General features: G+C 39.3%; 1 protein-coding gene across 3 annotated transcripts in view; it reads right to left on the minus strand.

The window, feature by feature from the left end:
• Positions 1-2,018: 2,018 nt before the first annotated feature.
• The window catches only part of LOC149267021 (uncharacterized), a 37,296-nt gene continuing 18,029 nt past the window's right edge, over positions 2,019-21,285 (minus strand). For 2 of the 3 annotated variants that reach the window (XM_089431331.1, XM_089431321.1), the window contains exon 2: positions 2,019-2,294. The gene's annotated coding sequence lies outside the window, so the exon portion shown is untranslated. Of the gene's footprint in view, positions 2,295-5,813; positions 6,373-21,285 lie in introns of those variants that run through there. The other variant, XM_089431326.1, reaches the window with a different exon arrangement.

Here is a 21,285-nt window from a genome sequence, read left to right on the forward strand (position 1 = left end):
GCAGGCAAGGACAAATATGAGAAAAAATTATGTTAGCGGCATAGCTTAGATTATTTAGAATTGTGAGAATTTGGACACATATGCCAAAAATTATGCGAGAACTCTAGCTTAGATTATTTGGAATAGTTAGGATGTACATAATCACAAATGCATCGCATTTCATTAAATCAATACACATATAGTAAGATGGTTACATCGAGGAACCAGAGAAGGGTCCAAACACGGTTCACCCTCTTAAATGAAGGAGAGCTAACATGTTGATCTTGGCTCCAACTTCAACAATATATGTCTATCCTATAAATATGGTGATCTTGATTTTGAAGTATGTAAACATATCCTTGGCACCAACTTTAGGAGTACACATTTCATCACCAACCTTTTCTTGCAAAGGATGGAACCCAACCCACTCTGCATAGCTAAAGTCCAAACTGCCTATGCAACAATATTCCATACTTCGCAATCCACATAATCCAAATTGGATATTGATTGTCAGTATTGTTTTATCCTCTTCGGAATACTTGAACTAGGGAATTTAAAAGTTTTTTGCCGCACCATGTTAAAAAAACCATTGACCTCGATAACCCATTTGCATTTGCAATATCCTAAATGCAATGACAAACAACTATATCACAGCATGCATGCTCAATCATGGTCCACACAACCTCAGTTCACTGCCAAAAAAGTCCCTTCAGAAACCTTATCCATCATACCAAGGCCTTCCTCTTTTTTGGGCAAAGCAGATCCCTAGAAACCACAAATCAATTCCCACCTAGATCGCTACAAAAAAACATCAAAGAACTTGAAATTTCATAGAACAAGATGAATGAAGCACAAAATACGTAACTAGTAATGATGATTTGTAAGCAAAGATGATTCAAACATTATAGAAAAAAGTCCAAAGCAACCCATCTTTGAAGCTTGTTTTAAGGTTTGTGCAAAACCTAGTTCAAATACATTTCCTTAATAAGAAGCAAATTTGACTTGGTTGATTATACCTTATATTTCACATTAACCGATTCAAGAAAGTTTGTACTATAATAACAATGCCAACAGAAATATTGACGCAACAAAATTTCACCTTCTATATGCAAGATAGCTCCAAACTTAATCATCAATTAGCATTTACTTATTCCTCGTTGTGAGAAAGAGGCCTGCCTTGATTTTGACGTTGCACATGAACGGGGTCAAGAAAGTAATCCTAGGAAATTGACTAGGATGACAAAAATGGGGGCCAAGAGTCTAATGCATAATTGATTTAAGAATCACATTAGAGAACTATCCATTAACACACAACCTAGTAGAGGCATTACAAAGAAATTTTTCCCTGCTCTAGTAAAGACTCACAAATCCTAGCCATGAGGAATATTGAGAATGAAATCCCAATTAATTTTACAATACACCTTGTCGAAATCATCCTCAATAAGCCTTGTTTTCTCCAGCCATATGATTAAGTGCTCCTATTTTTTATGCGAGTAAAATTACAGCTTTAACTAGCATTTTGTGAGACACATTAAACAAAGTAATGCAATGCCCACTACTGGTTATGTCCTTTGGTGGCACTTTACAAATCATTGAATGAAGCTTGCATTTACTTGCTTACCCACAATGCATACTTTTAAAGCCTCTTGCCACATCATCACCACCAATCACTAACCAAAGGGCCAAACAAAACTCTTCCAAGGTAAGCCTTATAGACCTAGTGGTTTCCCTTAGCCATGTCTCCTACAGCTTGAATCAAATCATATCGCCCAATAGTCAAGATAAAAAAAGACTACTCACTTTCAAATCTCAGCAATTGCAATGTCATTGACATACTGGGTCACACTAGAAAATCCACATAACAAACGCACAAATGCTGAAAATGTGCAAAACTAATGTATACTATGTTTAGGGCATCCAATCAAACCCCCTTTTGTGTCTTCATCTTTGACAATCATTTCAAAAACTTGCCTATGATTTGAGTGTTCATTACATTTTTATACAGCATCATATAGCCTTCAACACAATTGATCAAAGCCTTTCATCCTAGCTGCTACTGCTATACATTCCTCAAAACCACAAAGTAGTTGTTCAATATTCCCAACACAGTAAAGGATCTCTTATTCCTTCAGACCAGACTTAGCTGATGTTTCACATGACTCTTCTTGGCTCTACAACTCTCTGCAATCATAGACCACCAAGTCTTGAGAAACTTGTTTGTCTATGGACAATAGCCTCACAGCATACAATCCGGCCCAAGTTACCCTCCAGCGTAAGTATATGATTCCATACACGTAAAACTGCTCCATGCACTCCTGGGACACCAAAAGCAAAACATTTAGCTTACTAGGCAAGACTGAGACAAAGCTAGCGGCCCTTCTATGTTAGCAGTGAATTATATTTGTTTGTTAGATGAAGACAAACCACTGACTTCAAACTTTGCTTTAAGGAATTAATACTATGAATGCTCAACGCATGTAAATGACCTTTTCAGACAGATTCAGAAGGCCAAGGCATGTTGGTCTTGTGTAATGATGGCCAAGTTTGCATTATTTGTCAGTAATAAGATGAAGCATTGTTGCATTTGATGTTTATACCCATATGCATAACAAAAGGGATTTTGAAAACCGCTTTGAAGGAAGGAACTTGCAAGTCTGACTTTGGTAAAACAAAAAGAAAATTGCTCCAAAACCATGGCTGGCTCCTGAACCCTTGAAACACTTCTATGTCTTTGGTTCTATTTAAAGGAACCAGATTCTAAAGTTTATGCTTGATGATCAAGGTGTTTTAGGATACATAAGAAACGTACAAGAAAAATATGGCTTTAATGGCAAAGTTTTTTCGCTTAAACATCAGGCCATTTTAGTTCTGTGTTGGCTGCAAAACCTTAGGATTGTGCTTTTATGCAAATTTAGATATTTTCCAACTACTCTAGAATCTCATTATTAGTAATTTACAATATGCAGAGTACCATGAACTTATCATGTTCAGTAAACTGCCGTTTCCAACTATTGGCAGCAGGTAACAACATTTTCATATTTACCCTTAATGGATTTTACCATACAATATTATATGTAATTGCACACTATTTAAAAATCCTAGTGGCCAATAGGGAATTCTGCTAACTCAGGAAGAGTTATATCTAGGCTGTATCAGACTTGCCTTTTCGGGTGTTTTATTAACAAATAGCTCTTCACATGCACCTATACTACAGGCATCCCAGAGAAAGCTCACAAATGATTTTGTGCCATTGTTTAGAACCTTTCGAACTTGTATGGCAGGGCCTTTTGCAGCCTTAAGCTGAGATAACCTGTGTTGGAAGACTTTATCCTCCAGTTTGTGTTCTTCATACCATTTACATTCTAGATGTATTGCTAGAACAGATGTGCACACCTTCAAATGAGCTGCAGAGTGTCTCTTCAGTGCATGGTCTATAATGTGGCACATAAAGGTCATTCTTGAGATATGGCACTGGTAAAAGAAATGTTGTCCTGTGTTTTTTCAGGTATGGTTGGATATATATAGAGTTCTGGTCCTCAGACTACAGAACATTATCCCTATTTTTGTTCTAGGTGATTCTGTTTTCAATAACTGGTTCTGTACTTCCATTAATTTTGTATCAGTGAGTGACTCAGAGTGCATGACTCAGTTTCGGCATATCTATATATATATATATATCAATGTTTTAAAACTCGGACTCGGACTCGGAACCGATCGAGGGTCAACTCCAACTCAGTCTCGACTCGAACTAGTTGATTCCAATGACTCGGTCTTTGTAAAAAGTACATTAAATATTTAATTTTAATGAGAAACCATATTTCAAAAGACTTTCATTCATGTTTCCAAACTCAAAGCATTAGAATAATAGAGAGAAGACAACACCTGATCAAAATATGCTCATGAATATATCTATTATATCAAAATGGCACCCAGTGCACTGTCCAATACATGTCATATATAGAGATCAGAGAAAAAACACAACCAATGCTGCCCCAAAAACCAACTCCTCAATATTGCTCCAAAGATCGCCCAAGAACCTCCTCAATGCTGCTCCAAAAACCAACTCCAACTGCTCACAAACTCCTCACAAATGCAATGAGATAGCTGTGAGGACATATGAGGGGATTGGGTCACCGTTATAGGCATGGGAGAGGGGTAGAGGGGCTAGGAAATAGTTTAAACAAAAAAAATGATTTCAAGTCTGCCCAGCTTGCCTTTTTTTCCCGCCACCGAGACTCGTCGGTTTAATTCTGGCTTGGTCGGTCCAGACAGTCCGTAACCAAAACAACCAAGTTGGTGACCAACTCGGCCTGTTCGGTAACGGACCAGCCACTGAGACCAACTCGGCCTGTTCGGTAACGGACCGGCCGCTGTGACCAACTCAGCCTGTTCCCTGTTAGGTAACGGACAGGTCGCTGAACCTGATTATTGACCTAGTCAGTCCGGGCACAGGTATGGCTTAGTCAACCAAGTCAGACCGGCCTAGTTTTGAAACTATGATATATATATATATATATATATATATATATATATATATAACTTTTCTTTTTGAAATCAAGAGTTGATATTTAGAACACTGCAAGTGATCCTAATTCGAACATTATGGCATAGTGGTATATCATCATTAAAGAGCTAAAGCATCGCCAACTTAGAACCTACCTTGCTTCCCTGCCCCAACCCACCACCACCCCCCCCCCCCCGACACCAAATAAACATTTGAATTCGTCAGCCAGTCCACTTGTCAGTCTGTACTTCACCAGTTGATTTTAAAAATTTATTTCATAAGAATTGATCTTCTTGACATGCACAATTAATATTTAAAACAGTGCAAGGTACATATTTTGAACACTGTTTGCTGTAGTGTTTATAGCATCATTAAAGGTTAAGGTATATCACTGACATAGAACGTATCTTGCCTCCCTGCCCCTTAACTGCTGAGAAAGCACCCAAGTACATACTTGAGTTCATCAGTCCACGTGTTTGTAATAATTTACTCTAATGTAATGTAATGTACGCATAGTCACCTACATTTAGACAAAAAAAATCAATTGCAGAAATCTGGGAATGAGATTCCAGAATGCAAAGATAACTTCCAAGAAAGATAGCCTCACTATATGAGATCCTCATTAGGTGCAATATCAATCATGTAAACCAACTCTTCCTATCATACTTGAGTTCGTCAGTCCCTGTGTTTGTAATAATGTACTCTAATATAATGTAAGCATAGCCACCTACATTTAGACAAACAAACAAAAAATCAATTGCAGAAATCTGGGAATGAGATTCCAGAATGCAAAGATAACTTCCGAGAAAGATAGCCTCACTATATGAGATCCTAATTAGGTGCAATATCAATCATGTAAACCAACTCTTCCTATCATATGTTAAGTGAATAATGCAACTTTTTCTCATATCCAACAAAAATATGATTTGAACTAAAGGTTTATTACCTACAAACCGTATGCCTCACAGGTGAAACAGATATACTCGAAAAACAACACACTATAAAATTTCATTGACTGCTACATTTTCTCAGTCGTGAAATCAATACTCCACTCCAAGTGGCCATTGTTTTCAACTTTCATACTACATAACGAAACAGTCTTTCAATTAGCAACAGATTACTTTTGATATTATTTCAAGAGCAGAATCTAATATTAAATGCATCAGATGAATATAATCATTTATACACAACATATAAACCACACTAACAAAAACCCATAATTTTTCCAGTGACCTCAGCAATTTTGTTCACGACAGAAATGTAAGACTGGACACATAAGAATGCAAACTCAAAAGTTAAAAAGACCGAGCGAACAATAGCAACCAACATGTTACTAAAATGTAACTTCATTTTGATCCCTGCCCTGAAAGTTCATAGCATACTTGCAACATAAATCATGAGTGAAAGAAAAATGTACCTAATTATCATACTCATATGAAACATCCATGGCGAATGCAATTTTGTGCACCAAAGCCAAAATATGTGGTTCTCTATGATGAGCATAAAAACAAAGAAAGAACAGATGGTGCACACTTGTCTTTGCATGTAAAGACACCAAAGTAACATTAAATAAGCAAAATCCTACAAATACCCTCTTCATTTATCCAGATTCTAAACCGACATATTCTACGCTAGACATAATTGTATCCTTCAGTTAAACAACGTAAAAAGCCCTCCAGGATACCTACTCAACACTATCTTGGTACCAAATGAGGAACCTTGTCAATGTAGTTCTGGGAGCACCTTTCCAGGGGAAATATCAATTTGTAGAGCTAGGCACACCACTTTCAATGGCAGAGACTGCTTGCACACTTAAAATGGATTTGCCATTAAAGACATTTACTTCCACAGTTGAACAGGAGAAATCATCAAATATTAACAGCCATACCCTGCAAAAAAGCAGATACCTTTTTAGTTTGGTAGAATCCACCAAACAGCCTCGACATTAGAGATGACCCTTTTAGAGTGAAATGAATATGAAGGCCTTGAACCTATGTTGCATGAAACAGCCAGCAAGCTAGCATACCCGTACTGGAAATGCACCAAAATGCTGCCAAAACACAGCCGAAATGTTTTTATAGAGCTCCTAATTTGGAAGCACATCCGAAACATTTCGGCTAAGTTTCGGCTCAAATCTGCCTCATTTCTGTCACTGAATTTGCTTGTGCAGGCTCACTCAAGCACCCAAGGAGTGCGTGGGGCCTTTCTATGGCCGAAAGAAATTAATCTACCACTAAAATTTATCTTTAATCACTCCACAAGTTAACTTATCTCTAAGCAATCCACACTCTAGTTCTATTTCTGTTAATGAGGATGAGAATGAGGATTATTAAGATATGTAATTGTACTTGTCTTTAGCTCATCTTTTATTTTAGTTTCAGCAAATAGAACCACATATAAAGGCTGATTTTGGATGTATAGCCTCATGTATAAAGGCTGATTTTGGAATCTTGGATGTATAGCTTAATCTATAAGGATAATTTTTGGATGTTGCATCATGTAATCATCTTTGCGAATTAATATAGACTGGATTTCCCTTCTAAAATGTCATTTATGTGTTATTATTTTTTTTCTTGCAAAACGTGTTATTAACTTATTTGTAAAAAAAAAAAAATTATGCACACACACATAAATCACATTTTCAGCCGACTCTGTTCCGGAAAATTCCAGATATTTCCATGTTTCATGCAAGTTAGTCTTGAATGATCTATAGCATGCCGTACTAATACAGGAAGAAAGTAACCACTAGTTCAGTCACATTTAGTTCTTCAACCACTAGTCTGCCTGTAATTGTCCATATATGTGTGGGTGCATGCACGTGTGCAGGAAAGGTAACCACTAGTTCAAACTCCTTCAGGCAGGAGTATTGTTCAAATATATGCGTGTGTGTGGGGGTCGGGGAACGAGAGATCAGAAGTCGGCTATCTAAGTCTATAAGGCCTATACAATAGGTTACTATAGAGAGTACACCTAAAATTACATATGGTGAGCCAAAGCACATATATTAAGTGCAAGAAAAGACAGTTGTACAGGAGTCAAATATAGATACATCAGAATTATTTAACATGTATAAAGATTGGTGTTACTCTTACTGATCTCCTGCTACTTATAGTGAGAAAGCAAAGCATGAGAGGTAATACTAAACGGTTTTATGTCCTGAACATGCAGTTAACACTCATTAATCAGCAAATATAATCCAATCTATTAAAGCATTGACATTAATTGGGGCAAAGACATTTTTGCACACTTCAAAGTTCAAACCCCAGAAACGAACTGTTGACCAAACCAGTAGACCCCTGAACTGGGAACTGGTTGGAACCAGTAAAAAACAGACCAAAAAAAATAGCTAACCAAAAAATACATAGAATATTCATGTGCAGCCATATGAATCCAAACCATTTATACATGAATACACAAAGTTCTCATTTATAACCAAAATAGCACCAAGTGCAATCCATCTCTAAACCAAAAATACATCAACAAACAGGCTCAAGATGACCTCTAGCATCCAAAAAAAAATCATGCTACACCAAATACCCGCATATCATTAAAATCATTGCCTATATTGGGATCTCTGTCATCAATATCAACCGCTAAGCATTAAAATAAGATAAAAAAAGCTTAACGTTTGAAGTCAAAATTTTGTTTGAGTGATGGGCACATTTTTACTAGGGTCATGACAAAGGAGTTCAACAATCAATGCCAGTAACATCAAGGTACATAGAGGGCATGGTGCTCTTCATTAAATGACAGTTCCATACCCTCGTACATGACAAAACCCAATGGAAACGTTGCAATCCTGAAATCCTAAAAACTATTAAGTCTGCTGGATTTTGAGTGGGATCAATGAGGTCAGGACCACTCTCAAACATCCTAAAACAATTAATGGTAATATTAAAATTTAAGTAAAAGGATGAATTTATTAATTGCATACCAATAGTGGGGTCATTCTTAACATTACACCATTAATTGCATAGCAATTGTAGGGCCATTCTTAACATTACCATTAATTGCATAAGCAATCATAGGACCCTAGGCTTGAATATTAGGCAGCCCCACTAAAATAAAATAAAATAAATTCAAATTTGCATTTGGAAGGTCCTTGGTTGCATTGTACGGAACCAGCCAGTTCGGTACCAAACCGGCCCTTCCCAATTCCAACCCTCTAATCGAATCAGTTTGGGGCTCAAACTGGTCAGTTCCACCGGTTCCAATAATGACACTGGTTGTACTATAATCATCTTTCATGTGAAATATAAAGATATATGTTTGCTGTCCCAAATTGTTTTGCGGATCTGATTTTTGGGTGAATTTGTTATTCATTTATTACATTGATTTAACCAACAGCCATATTAATGCCACGCTGGTTTAACAAGCTTAATTTGTATTTTTCAGATGTGATTTTGTTGTTGGTTTAGCTGCTGGTTGCTAACAAAATTTTCAGATCTTATTTGAGGGTTAGATCTCGCTCTAAAGGCTATTGAAATGACCTAACAATTATGTATATAGGGTTTCTAAACTCTATATATTGCCTATGATGATTTTTCGTTGCAGATCTGGACTTAATAGCATCTTTGGAAAAATAGGATTTGGCTTAGGGCTGAAAGATTATTAGCTATGTGATTTTGTGAAGTAAATTTTTTCACCAGCACACAATACTTCAATAAATCGCATCACTTTCCTATACCTCTGAAAAGAAAATTGACAGCAAACTTGCTGATCACTAGCAATTTGCAAAAGAAACATCGACTGTTTAACAGTAGCCTCTTGCTTTTATAGAAGCAGAGCTTTACAATAAATTTCAACTATTGCACCCCATAGACAAGCAAGAACCTAACCCTAGGTGCCTTGAATAGCATGTCCAGCATGCATGAATGCATGTACCTCAATCCTCAAGTCCACTGTGCCCTCCAGGAACTGTCAAAAGCACAAACAGAACTTGATGTCCTAATGATCAGTGCTTTTCCTAGAACTAAAATTTTATTTTCAGAACAGCACTTACTAAAGTCAAAAATAACAATTTCTATGGCTGCCACATGCATGCCTGCACCCTCACTGCTGGTCCAGCTGGAAGCTTACAAAAAGCAGTGTTCCATCTTTTAGATTTTTCTACTACTGCACCCTCATCCAAAGATCATCATGCCGCAATGAAACCAATGCTGTGCAGATCTGGTGAATGCACCATGTTGTTATGAATGAGAACAATAACCAAGCAACAGGTAAAACTCACAAAAGGCACAGTTCTGCTGAATGTGCCAAGCTGCTGTGAAGGAGAACAGTAACCAAGCAACAGGTAAAACTAACAGAAGTGAAGACATTTTGACATTGAATCTTCAGAATTTTGGTGTTTGGTTCATTTGGTTTTGTGTGCTCAGAATTTAAGATGGCTAGCATAATGCTAGAATCTATAAATAAATTTCACGGTAAAAATTTTACTTGGATACAGAAAATCACAACTATTTTTGAGTACAAATTCTAGCTGGGATAAGAAAAAAAAGGTAGGAAGCCCCATTAACAAGGAAGCCCGTGCCAAAATTGATGCAAAAAACCAAAATGAAATGATGCTCAAAAGGCTATCAATGACTGACAACATGTTAACTGAAGCATAAAATAGTGTGGATGTGTTTGCATCTGCCATCAACTGCGAGAAATGCCTGAAACATATGATAAAGATTGGGACTTTCCATCTCAAAAGCAAGTTATTTTCAGTTCAAATGAGAGGACGAGACTCCCTCAGGAACATCTCCTAAAATCGAAGTTATAAGGGGATCAATTAAAAAAAAAATAGGAAGATAAAAGAGGAAGATTTGGCAATCACAACTTTGAAAAGTAGCCCAACCTTGTACGAAAACATTGTTGAAATTCTTAATATCACATCAAAGGGCCTGACATTACATTTGAACATTTAAGGAATAAGCCGCTGCAGAAACATAGACAGAAAAAATAGTTAGGCAGTGGAAGTGGTAGCAGAGCTTTGAAAATTACCCTTGCCACCAAGCTCAAGGGCAGAATAAAGTATATGGAAACCAAATGAAGTTGGTATCAAATCTTCGAGTACAAAAAATACAAAAATCTAGAGAATTGATAAACTAGTTTTATTGTAGAAAGATGGCACCTATTCAGACATAACTCATTCATGGAACCCGTAAAGCGACATAGAATCCAATTTTATGATGTATGATTGTGACTTCCTGCTGGACAGTTTAACGCATGATGTTAGAATGTCAAGAGACAAATCAGCTTGACCCTTCCAAACGGAGGTTGCCACTTTACTAGAGCAGATGAGAATGTAATGTGGTCCCGAGGGGGCTGAAATGACACCCAACTACATGGCTGTCCAAATGAGTTAAACTGAACAGGAGGATATGGAGGCTCTCCATCAAGGCGTAGGATACAGATTCACGGATGACGTTAGGGGGCCAAGGTTAATGCTTTGCTTGCCTAAATGGGAGGTTTACCACACGGGGGTTACTACCGTGTGGACCTGAAGGGGCAGACATGACTCTCAACCTCACTGCTGCATAAGAGGCTGTCCATCATTTGGTTAGGGAGCAAGGCAGCTTACTGGAGGTATAAGGTTACCACTGGCTGTAGTGGGCCTACAGGGCTACCAGGCGTTACCTCCCAGCCTCCTAGTGTTGGTAGTGGTTGTCCCTTTGCCGATCATCTATTTATCCATCCTGCCTATCTATCTGGCCTACCATCCTGTGCCACATCTGACTTGTTGGACCCACATGTAGACTTCAAGACAGTATCACTCCTTGACTCAAATATTTTCCTTCAGAACTCACAAATCCATCCCAATAATTATTTGATTTGGCTAAGGCACAAAGCCCTGTTTGGCTAACCCTGGTACCTAGTCCACTGTATTCATGATGAGCTAGGAAAGAGAACCATCATTAATGATAGCCCCACATGAGTCTCAGTGCCTTAGTGATTCCAGGACAAGGCATAGGGGTGTTGATGCCCTTTTTAAAGGTGTGACGTACTATTATTTGCACCCAATGGCTTACGGCTCAGTGTTGCTTCAAGCTCAATATTGCCTGCACGGAGTGAGCCGCATACGAGTATGGTCAATTTCATTCCTGAGATGGCGTCAAACCCAGGAACACCATGCCTTCTAGGAATCATCATTCTGGTATATTGGGTGTGACTTCCTTGTTGGTATGCCGGACATAGCGGGACTCGAACCCTGCGACCCGATAAAGGCTCTAACCGCTGAGCTATATGTCCCGACCTTCAAGGACTTGTTGTCTGGGGTGTGACTTCCTTGTTGGTTGTCCAGATCTATGTTGGTATCTGACTTTCTTGTTGGTTGCTTACTGGATACTTATCCTAAAGGGTGGTTAGCACCCTATTGTACTTTTTTAAGGATGGACTTAATGCTTTGTACTTGTTTCTATGTCGTTTTAAGGTCTGACACCTTGCACAAATCTAGCTTGGGTGGGTACACCATTTTTAGCAGAGTATCCCACAAATCTAGCTTGGGTGGGTACACCATTTTTAGCAAAGTATCCTAGCCCATATATTGGGTGTGACTTCCTGCTCTCCCTGTGGGAACAACTGGCTGTATGCCTGGTAGTGACTCCTCTACCAGGCCTACCATCGTCAGACATAACTCATTCATGGAACCTGTAAAGCGACATAGAATCCAATTTTATGATGTATGATTGTGACTTCCTGCTGGACAATTTAACGCATGATGTTAGAATGTCAAGAGACAAATCAGCTTGACCCTTCCAAACGAAGGTTGCCACTTTACTAGAGCAGATGAGAATGTAATGTGGTCCCGAGGGGGCTGACATGACACCCAACCACACGGCTGTCCAAATGAGTTAAACTGTACAGGAGGATATGGAGGCTCTCCATCAAGGCGTAGGATACAGATTCACGGATGACATTAGGGGGCCAAGGTTAATGCTCTGCTTGCCTAAATGGGAGGTTTACCACACGGGGGTTACTACTGTGTGGACCTGAAGGGGCAGACATGACTCTCAACCTCACTGCTGCATTAGAGGTTGTCCATCATTTGGTTAGGGAGCAAGGCAGCTTACTGGAGGTATAAGGTTACCACTGGCTGTAGTGGGCCTACAGGGCTACCAGGCGTTACCTCCCAGCCTCCTAGTGTTGGTAGTGGTTGTCCCTTTGCCGATCATCTATTTATCCATCCTGCCTATCTATCTGGCCTACCATCCTGTGCCACATCTGACTTGTTAGACCCACATGTAGACTTCAAGACAGTATCACTCCTTGACTCAATCTAGTATTGATATCATAGTAAGAAACGTGTAATTCTTTTGACATTTTACGTATATAATAATCCCCCCTATCTCTTTTGACTTGGACTAACACCTCTTAGCTTCGATAATGCTTCGCTAACGCTTCGATAACGCTCCTCGCTCCATGAAACTCGCTACTACTCGCTTAGCTCACTCGCTGCGCTCGCTTTCCTTCCAACCAAAAAGTATCATTAGCCACTTCCTGCCTTTAGGACTGGGGTGCTTCCTCGGGTAACCCAGTCCGTAGGGCCACACTGGACATCAAGGCACCTAGGACGAGGGAGGATAAGGGACAGACCGCCCTCACCTCTTTGGGTCAATTGGCAGGTTGTAGGGAAAGCTAAACGAGGACTACGAGGTAAATAAAGGAGCGTCGCGGGCTTTATGCGTTCGTTCGGAGAAACAACTAAATGAATCATGAACTTGAACTAAGAGACATTCATTCTTCTTTCTTCTTGTGCCAGGCCTAAACCCATCCATTCATAGTGATTTACAAACTGATCTGGCCCCTTATTGGAATGGAGAATAGAATTAGGCAAGCACTTCTTAAGAAAGCAAATAGAAATGTTTAAGTAAGTAATAGCTCCTGGCACTGCCTGGCCCACCTAACTTACTTTTGCTTCCGTTCGGTCCTCCCACGCAGCAGGTCTACGGCTGATGCTCATAGGTATAGCAAAATAGATGTTTTCTATCAAAAGACAATGCTTACCTATATCATGACTACCAACCCGAGCGTGCCTATCCGTTCGTTGTTACTATCTAGATTAGGATTTCTACTCGCCCTCACCACTCTGTGCCTTCCTTTTACTTAACTGTTCCTACCCTGTTCTCTTTTTCCAGAACACTGACTTCATTCTTCTCCTGGGTACCACGTATCACCTATTGGTCTGGCCAAGCCTTGCCGAAAGAAGAGCTACTATTCCTGCTCCAGCTGCTAGTACCGGAAATATACCAGTTCCTATTCCAACAGCTGCCTACTCTTCTTCCTAAACGAGTACTACATATGATTATGATATGCGAGGTTATGAAATTCCGCTTGTAGCGGTTGCAGTGCCGGAAGAGTCCGGTTGCTGGTCCCGCTGACTTTCTTGCTTGCTTTGCTTGTGTACCGGTTGTTGACGAAAGGAAAGGCGAGCACTATGTTCACGCGGTGATATTCTCTCTTTCCAAGAGTACTACTGAAGAAAGCAAGCGAGCAGGAAGTGGGGTAGTTCATACCACAGCTAATAGTCCGTGACCATTTCACCGCACTCGGATGTGGCCACGCGTTCCATCTAAGCCGGTCAATCGTTCCTCAAACCCAGTCAGCTCGATCGACCGAATCAGAAAAGGCTACTGCTTTGCACAGGTAGTCCGGATGCTGCCTTGATAAGAACAACTCGAATAAAGAGAGCTCTCAGTGCTTATTGCTTGTCTGCTTCTTATAAGATCAGGTGATACTTATTGATTGAATTCATGATATTCCTGTATTATTGATTGAATGAGCTTACTACTCTCCCTGCCCTTCCACTCGGATTCTCTATCTTATACGAGATATAAGGTTCTACATATCCGGTTCTACTTCTTTCTTTAAGACTCTAATTAAGGTTCTCTTTCTAGCTTGCTTTAAGACTCTAATGAAGGAGCTCGCCTTCGGCTATTGAGAATACCAAGCACCATAAGCAGGTGAGCCAGCCTAACTCTATTCTGACGCTTCATCTTCCGAGCTTGCATAGGGCCCATCGGATAAGACCAGGAGTGACCATTGACTACAAGGCATGGTGTTCTTGGGTCTGACGCCATCTCAGGAATGAAATTGACCATACTCGTATGCGGCTCACTCCGTGCAGGCAATATTGAGCTTGAAGCAACACTGAGCCGTAAGCCATTGGGTGCAAATAATAGTATGTCACACCTTTAAAAAGGGCATCAACACCCCTATGCCTTGTCCTGGAATCACTAAGGCACTGAGACTCATGTGGGGCTATCATTAATGATGGTTCTCTTTCCTAGCTCATCGTGAATACAGTGGACTAGGTACCAGGGTTAGCCAAACAGGGCTTTGTGCCTTAGCCAAATCAAATAATTATTGGGATGGATTTGTGAGTTCTGAAGGAAAATATTTGAGTCAAGGAGTGATACTGTCTTGAAGTCTACATGTGGGTCCAACAAGTCAGATGTGGCACAGGATGGTAGGCCAGATAGATAGGCAGGATGGATAAATAGATGATCGGCAAAGGGACAACCACTACCAACACTAGGAGGCTGGGAGGTAACGCCTGGTAGCCCTGTAGGCCCACTATAGCCAGTGGTAACCTTATACCTCCAGTAAGTTGCCTTGCTCCCTAACCAAATGATGGACAACCTCTAATGTAGCAGTGAGGTTGAGAGTCATGTCTGCCCCTTCAGGTCCACATGGTAGTAACCCCCGTGTGGTAAACCTCCCATTTAGGCAAGCAAAGCATTAACCTTGGCCCCCTAACGTCATCCGTGAATCTGTATCCTACGCCTTGATGGAGAGCCTCCATATCCTCCTGTACAGTTTAACTCATTTGGACAGCCGTGTGGTTGGGTGTCATGTCAGCCCCCTCGGGACCACATTACATTCTCATCTGCTCTAGTAAAGTGGCAACCTCCGTTTGGAAGGGTCAAGCTGATTTGTCTCTTGACATTCTAACATCATGCGTTAAACTGTCCAGCAGGAAGTCACAATCATACATCATAAAATTGGATTCTATGTCGCTTTACGGGTTCCATGAATGAGTTATGTCTGACGATGGTAGGCCTGGTAGAGGAGTCACTACCAGGCATACAGCCAGTTGTTCCCACAGGGAGAGCAGGAAGTCACACCCAATATATGGGCTGGGATACTCTGCTAAAAATGGTGTACCCACCCAAGCTAGATTTGTGCAAGGTGTCAGACCTTAAAGCGACATAGAAACAAGTACAAAGCATTAAGTCCATCCTTAAAGCGACATAGAAACAAGTACAAAGCATTAAGTCCATCCTTAAGGAGTGAAGGAAGGAGGATGGAGGTACTGTCAGAGTTGGAGGTGCTTTTAAATTATATTTGGGTTTGCATATCCATAAATAAATAAGGTATACAAAAATCTAGAGAATTGATAAACTAGTTTTATTGTAGAAAGATAGCACATATGAATAGTCTGTAGAAAACGATAATGAAATAAACAACACAACCAAGAGACACAACTACAAATGCCCAGCAATCTGAAAAGAATCAAGCCAATGTAGTGAAACACAAAGAGGAAGAATTCTATGCATCCATAGCAGAAAACAAGGATACATAAGATGGTAAGTTCAATGATTGGTATAATGATTCATGAACTTCCATACATTTTCAACACCCAAAAATATTAGTTCCTTGATTTTGTAGAAGAAGAAAAACAATTTGACTCTGGTGTTTGGACATAGTGGACCACTTTGTTGAAGGAAAGGGCAATGTCCAGATCCAAACGAAAAGCAAGACATTGGTATTCATGACCCACACTTGGATGTCGCTTTTGAAGGTGACATGCTTTGTAATAGATAAAGTGACAAGAACGTGAAAGGACGAGACTTGTTCAGGATAGTTGATGATAAGGAAACCATAGAACATGGCTTGATAGCCAACAACAAACAAAATAACACAACCCTTTGGCATCAAAAGTATGCTCACTCAATTTTCATAATCTTTTTCCACTAGAGAAACAATATTTAGTTTGCCAGATATTCAAGAACAGAAAGACAACAACCTGTGAGAAGCTTGGCTTGCAAGAAAGCAACAACATTTCCCAAGATGAAGGAAAAGCTCAAAGGGAAATAGTTGTTCCTGCACTCATGCCCATTGATATATGTGGTTCAAAATAGCGTTGTTTTCATCTCTGGCGCCAAGTACATTTTGTTGATTGTAGATGATTTTACAATGTGTGTATATTTTCATAAACAAAAATCATGTCTTTGATAAGTTTCAAAACTTTAAGCCAATGGTCAAAAAGGATTCTTGGCAGAAAAATACTCCGAACAAATAATGATGGAGAGTGTTGTTTCAACACATTCATTGAATTCTGTGAAAGAGAAGGAATTCAATGTCAATATATCACACCATATACTCCATAGTACAATGGAGTAGTTGAAAAGAGAAACGGCGCTATAACAGACATGGCAAGGTGCATGTTGGACAACAAGCAGTGGTTAACACACATTGAGTAGAAGCAGTACCCGATGTAGTGTACTCACTCAATCGATTTCTCACAAAGGCAGAGCAAAATGTTACGCTTATAGAGACCTGCCTGAAAAGAAGCCTCGCATAAACTTCTTAATGATTGGTTATGTTGTGTATGTTTGAATCTTGAAGAATAAAGAACCATGCAATTGAAGTATTCAGGCTATAATGATCAGGACAAATATTATAGATTGATCTTTACATGATATAGTGATCAAAACAAAGATTATAAATTGCTTGATGTTGGAACTAGCAAAGAGATTTTCTGTTAAGTGCTTTAGATCTGAATATAAATCAAATGCAAAATATCCAATAATAAGACAAATTCTCCACGCACATTATTAATATGAAACTCTTAAGATAGGGCAACACCTTACAGCAGATCCTTTTATGGGAGGAATCCACTCCTATTCACTTGCCTCTTCGAGGGGACAACCTCCTAAAGAGCTAAGCTCCAATAACAATAATCTTCCACACATCTCTTAAGGAGTTCTCCATCCTTATTTATAATTAGCAATAGAACTCTAATCATAACAAACTCCTTGTTGAGAAATCTAGGGCAGTGAGATGTAGAAGATTTCTCTTACTTTGATAATTGCTTGTGATGTATTTTTACTTTACTTGTTAAACTTCTTCTTTCCTTTATTATTATTAGAGATTTCTATCATCAAACAGCTACCAAATAATGGAGAACAATAAGACAACAAGACACACGATGTAGGCAATCAGCCAGGGCGAAAACCTCTCCAACTGAGAGGAAAATCCACCAGAATTATTCTCTTCTTATAAAACATCAATTAACGAATTCCAAGAGCTATGACCCTTGACCAAGACCCTTCAAGACCAAGTCAACCTTCCTTCTTGATGAGCTTTCCTTACACAGCATCCCGCAACAAACATCAACCTTCCAACAACTTTTCCAGCAACTTCAACCCAACAACAATTTCTGCAACTTCAACCTAGCAGCTTCAGCAACTTCGACCTACCAACTTGGACCTTGATGCAGCTTTAGCAACTTCGACCTAGAAGCAGCTTCGACCTTGAAGCAGCTTCACAGCTTCGACCTTGAAGCAGCTTCATAGCGTCGACCTTGAAGCAGCTTCACAACTTCGACCTTGCAGCTTCATAATTTCGTCTAGCCTAGTAACTGTAGAAACCCCAACAAAAGAGAGAGAGAGAGAGAGAGAGAGAGGCCCAAAACTTCGATTCTTCTTCTTCTTCATCCTTTTCCAGCTTCTTCCTTAAGGAGATCTAACTTGCTTGAGAGTGTGTCCAAATGAGGTCGAGTTCCTTCTTATATATAGCCTTTTGAGGGGTACGAATTGCTATCTTGAGGCCGACTTGTCCCTTCATGTAGGCCGACTTGATATTTGTGCCATGACGAGGTCTTAGAGGATCTTTCACTCTATTTTGACTCAATAAATTTTTCTTTACAATATGTAACATGCCCAAATGGATCTTCAATACATGACAATGACTCAATTGACTTTATGACAAACCTAGAAGCACTCCATGGGGTCTTGACCTAAAAATAAATTTCTCTTGAGCATGAAACCCATGCCTCAAGAAAAACAATTATAAATTTATTTTTCCCTTTTCATTAAATACATAAAATCTTGATTACATATGTCATTATGAAGACCGAAACAAACCTAGAAGAACTCAATGGGTGCTTGACCTAAAAATAAATTTTCCTTGAGCATGAAACCCATGCCTTTACATATGTCATTATGAAGACTGAACCTAGTTACATATTTCAACACTCCCTCTTAGCTAGGGAGGTATTCATAATCCATACAAGGTACTTGGACATTCTCAATCTGAAGAATTCTCATAAGAAAAATATGAAGAATTCTCATAAGAAAAGTCAGATTGGTAACCCATTTGTTTAGCATCATGTCATCCAACATTGTCACATAGCAAGGCCTTGGCTAACAGCTCTATCTCTCCACAAGATCATAGCACAATGTTGGTGAAACCATTGATTTATAGACACCCTCATCATTGTCTCTCTCGGAACATACCCCACCCGAGTTCTCTTAGAGTATGTTCCACCAAGACTATCTTTATCTTGGATTCCCAACCCTCAAATAATATCGGTCCTCTACGACTACTCTTATCTTATATGCCCTACCACATCCTCAAAGAGTATCGGATGTCAGATGCTTACCCAATCCTCCATTCTTTCTTCCCAGGGGAAGACAAGAATGATGTGTCTACCTCTCCCTCTCAATTAGCGAGGATATATATCCATTCCAATGAAGGAATGCACCCATTCCTATAAAAGGAATGTACCCAAGCTCCCTCTTAACCAAGGACTTGCTTCCAGCAGCTCTCTAGGTGGAGATCATGGGACACTTAGCTGCTTGAAGGGCTCCTCCTTTCGATGTCATGAATTTCATTTTCTCTGATATGGAGCATTCATCTTTTTGGACTTCTTCATAGAGCACAAACCATCCATCACTTTCATTTATGAATCATGTTAGTCATGTCTTCCTTCCTTTCATCGGAAAGTGATCCATTAGTCCATATCAAGCCTTCCTTCATAGTTTGCTACCTTCTTCACATCATGTTTCTTTTAGGATCTTTTATCCTAGCACATGAGTATCAATTGTAGATGATATCTACAACTCTTCTTTTGGTAGCCCTGCATTAGCCCATCCAGATATTGTTCAAAAATCAAGAGTGAACATTAAATCAAACTTACCTTTGTGATGGTATTTTCATCATAACATCTACTTGTTATCACATCAGCATCCTACATACATATTGACATATCTCCAAAAAGATATTACATGTCAAGGGCCAGCTTCCTTTCCAGACTTTATCAGAGTCTTCATACCTTTTCATTGGAGATGTCACGGTCAGTTCTTCTAATTCACTAGATGTTGATTTTCTTTTCTATGTGACCATAGTTGCACCTTTGATGGTCTCTCTTTACTTTCTTCACATATTGCATCCCAGGAACTTCCATCCATAGTTCCTTTATTTTTGTCAACCACCTCATATTCCATATGAGGACTTATTATGTTGATTTCATCTTAGTCAATATGTGAACCATGCCTTCATGCATCCTTCCAAAGGAGATCCTTTTCTTTTGATCATGCTCATGAGGTAGAGCATTTATCCATGTTATCTGCAACTATATGACATGACTCAATTTTATCAAATACAAGCATACATACCTCATCTCTTTCTTTGGTCATCTAGACTTCCTTCGATAGCTTCTTTGATTGAAAGAACTTCAATCACCTTGACCTACTTACTTCTTTTGAGACGATACCATATCCCATGAATCCCATAGAAGGTGGAATACTCGGCGAGACACTTGCATCTTCCAGTAGATGAACCTTCCATTGAAGATTCCAACAGAGGATCTTAAGCATCCTCATCCTGAAAATGCTCCTTTTAAATAATCTATGATGAGCTCTATACTAGATAACTTTCTTCTTCCCATAAGTACTACTTATGCTTCTAATGAGGTTACCAAGAGCTACATCCTTCTATAGGTGCCTATCATAGACTTTTATTCTGTCATGCTTCTTATGATGACGTCATGAGATCTTGCTTCTATCGTATGCTTTTATGATGCCATATCCTAACATGATGCATCCTATCATGTTTCTTATGACTCCTGCCATGATAGCCTTACTTTACAACAAAAAGCCTGAAACAGAAACTTGAAAAGAACTAGCTGAGGAAGACTATGTCAATCATAGTAGAGATCCTTCACTTCCTCCTTGGATTTCTTCTTTTCATCTTCCACTTCTTCAGTGATATGGGCTTCCTCCCTTCCTCTTTTGTTGTTGTCCTTCTTGAGCTTTGGACAATCTCTCTTGTAGTGCCAATATTCATGACAGTTATAGCATTGAACCTTCGACATGTTCTTCTTTTTCTAAGGACCAAGCTTCCCTTTTCTTCTAGCCATGGCAGCAAATGCTTGAGCTTGCTCACTTGATCCTACATTGATTTTTGCCTTCAACCTAGTTTCTTCGACTTTGCACAATGACAATAGTTCATTGAATGGAGTAGCTTCCTTCTTCCCATAGATACTTGATGTGAAGTTGCCCCATTCCTCTGGTAGTGCATTAAGCACTATGGTAGTCATTTCCTTGTCAGACATTATTTCTCCCAACTCTCGGAGTTGGTCTCTTATTTCTGACACCCTGATAAAGTATGAGGCTATTCTTTCTTCTTTCGATATCTTCATCTTGTAGAGTTCTTGCCTTAATGAGATCACTTCTCCTGCAGTGCTTATAGAGAACAATTCTACAAGTTTGTCATATATTTCTTTTGATGTTTCTAGTTTTGATACATAGGGA

Source organism: Pinus tabuliformis, chromosome 6, assembly GCF_031772625.1.
Source record: "Pinus tabuliformis cultivar Carrire ecotype Pingquan chromosome 6, CPIR1, whole genome shotgun sequence".
In the NCBI taxonomy this organism is placed as follows: Eukaryota; Viridiplantae; Streptophyta; class Pinopsida; order Pinales; family Pinaceae; genus Pinus; species Pinus tabuliformis.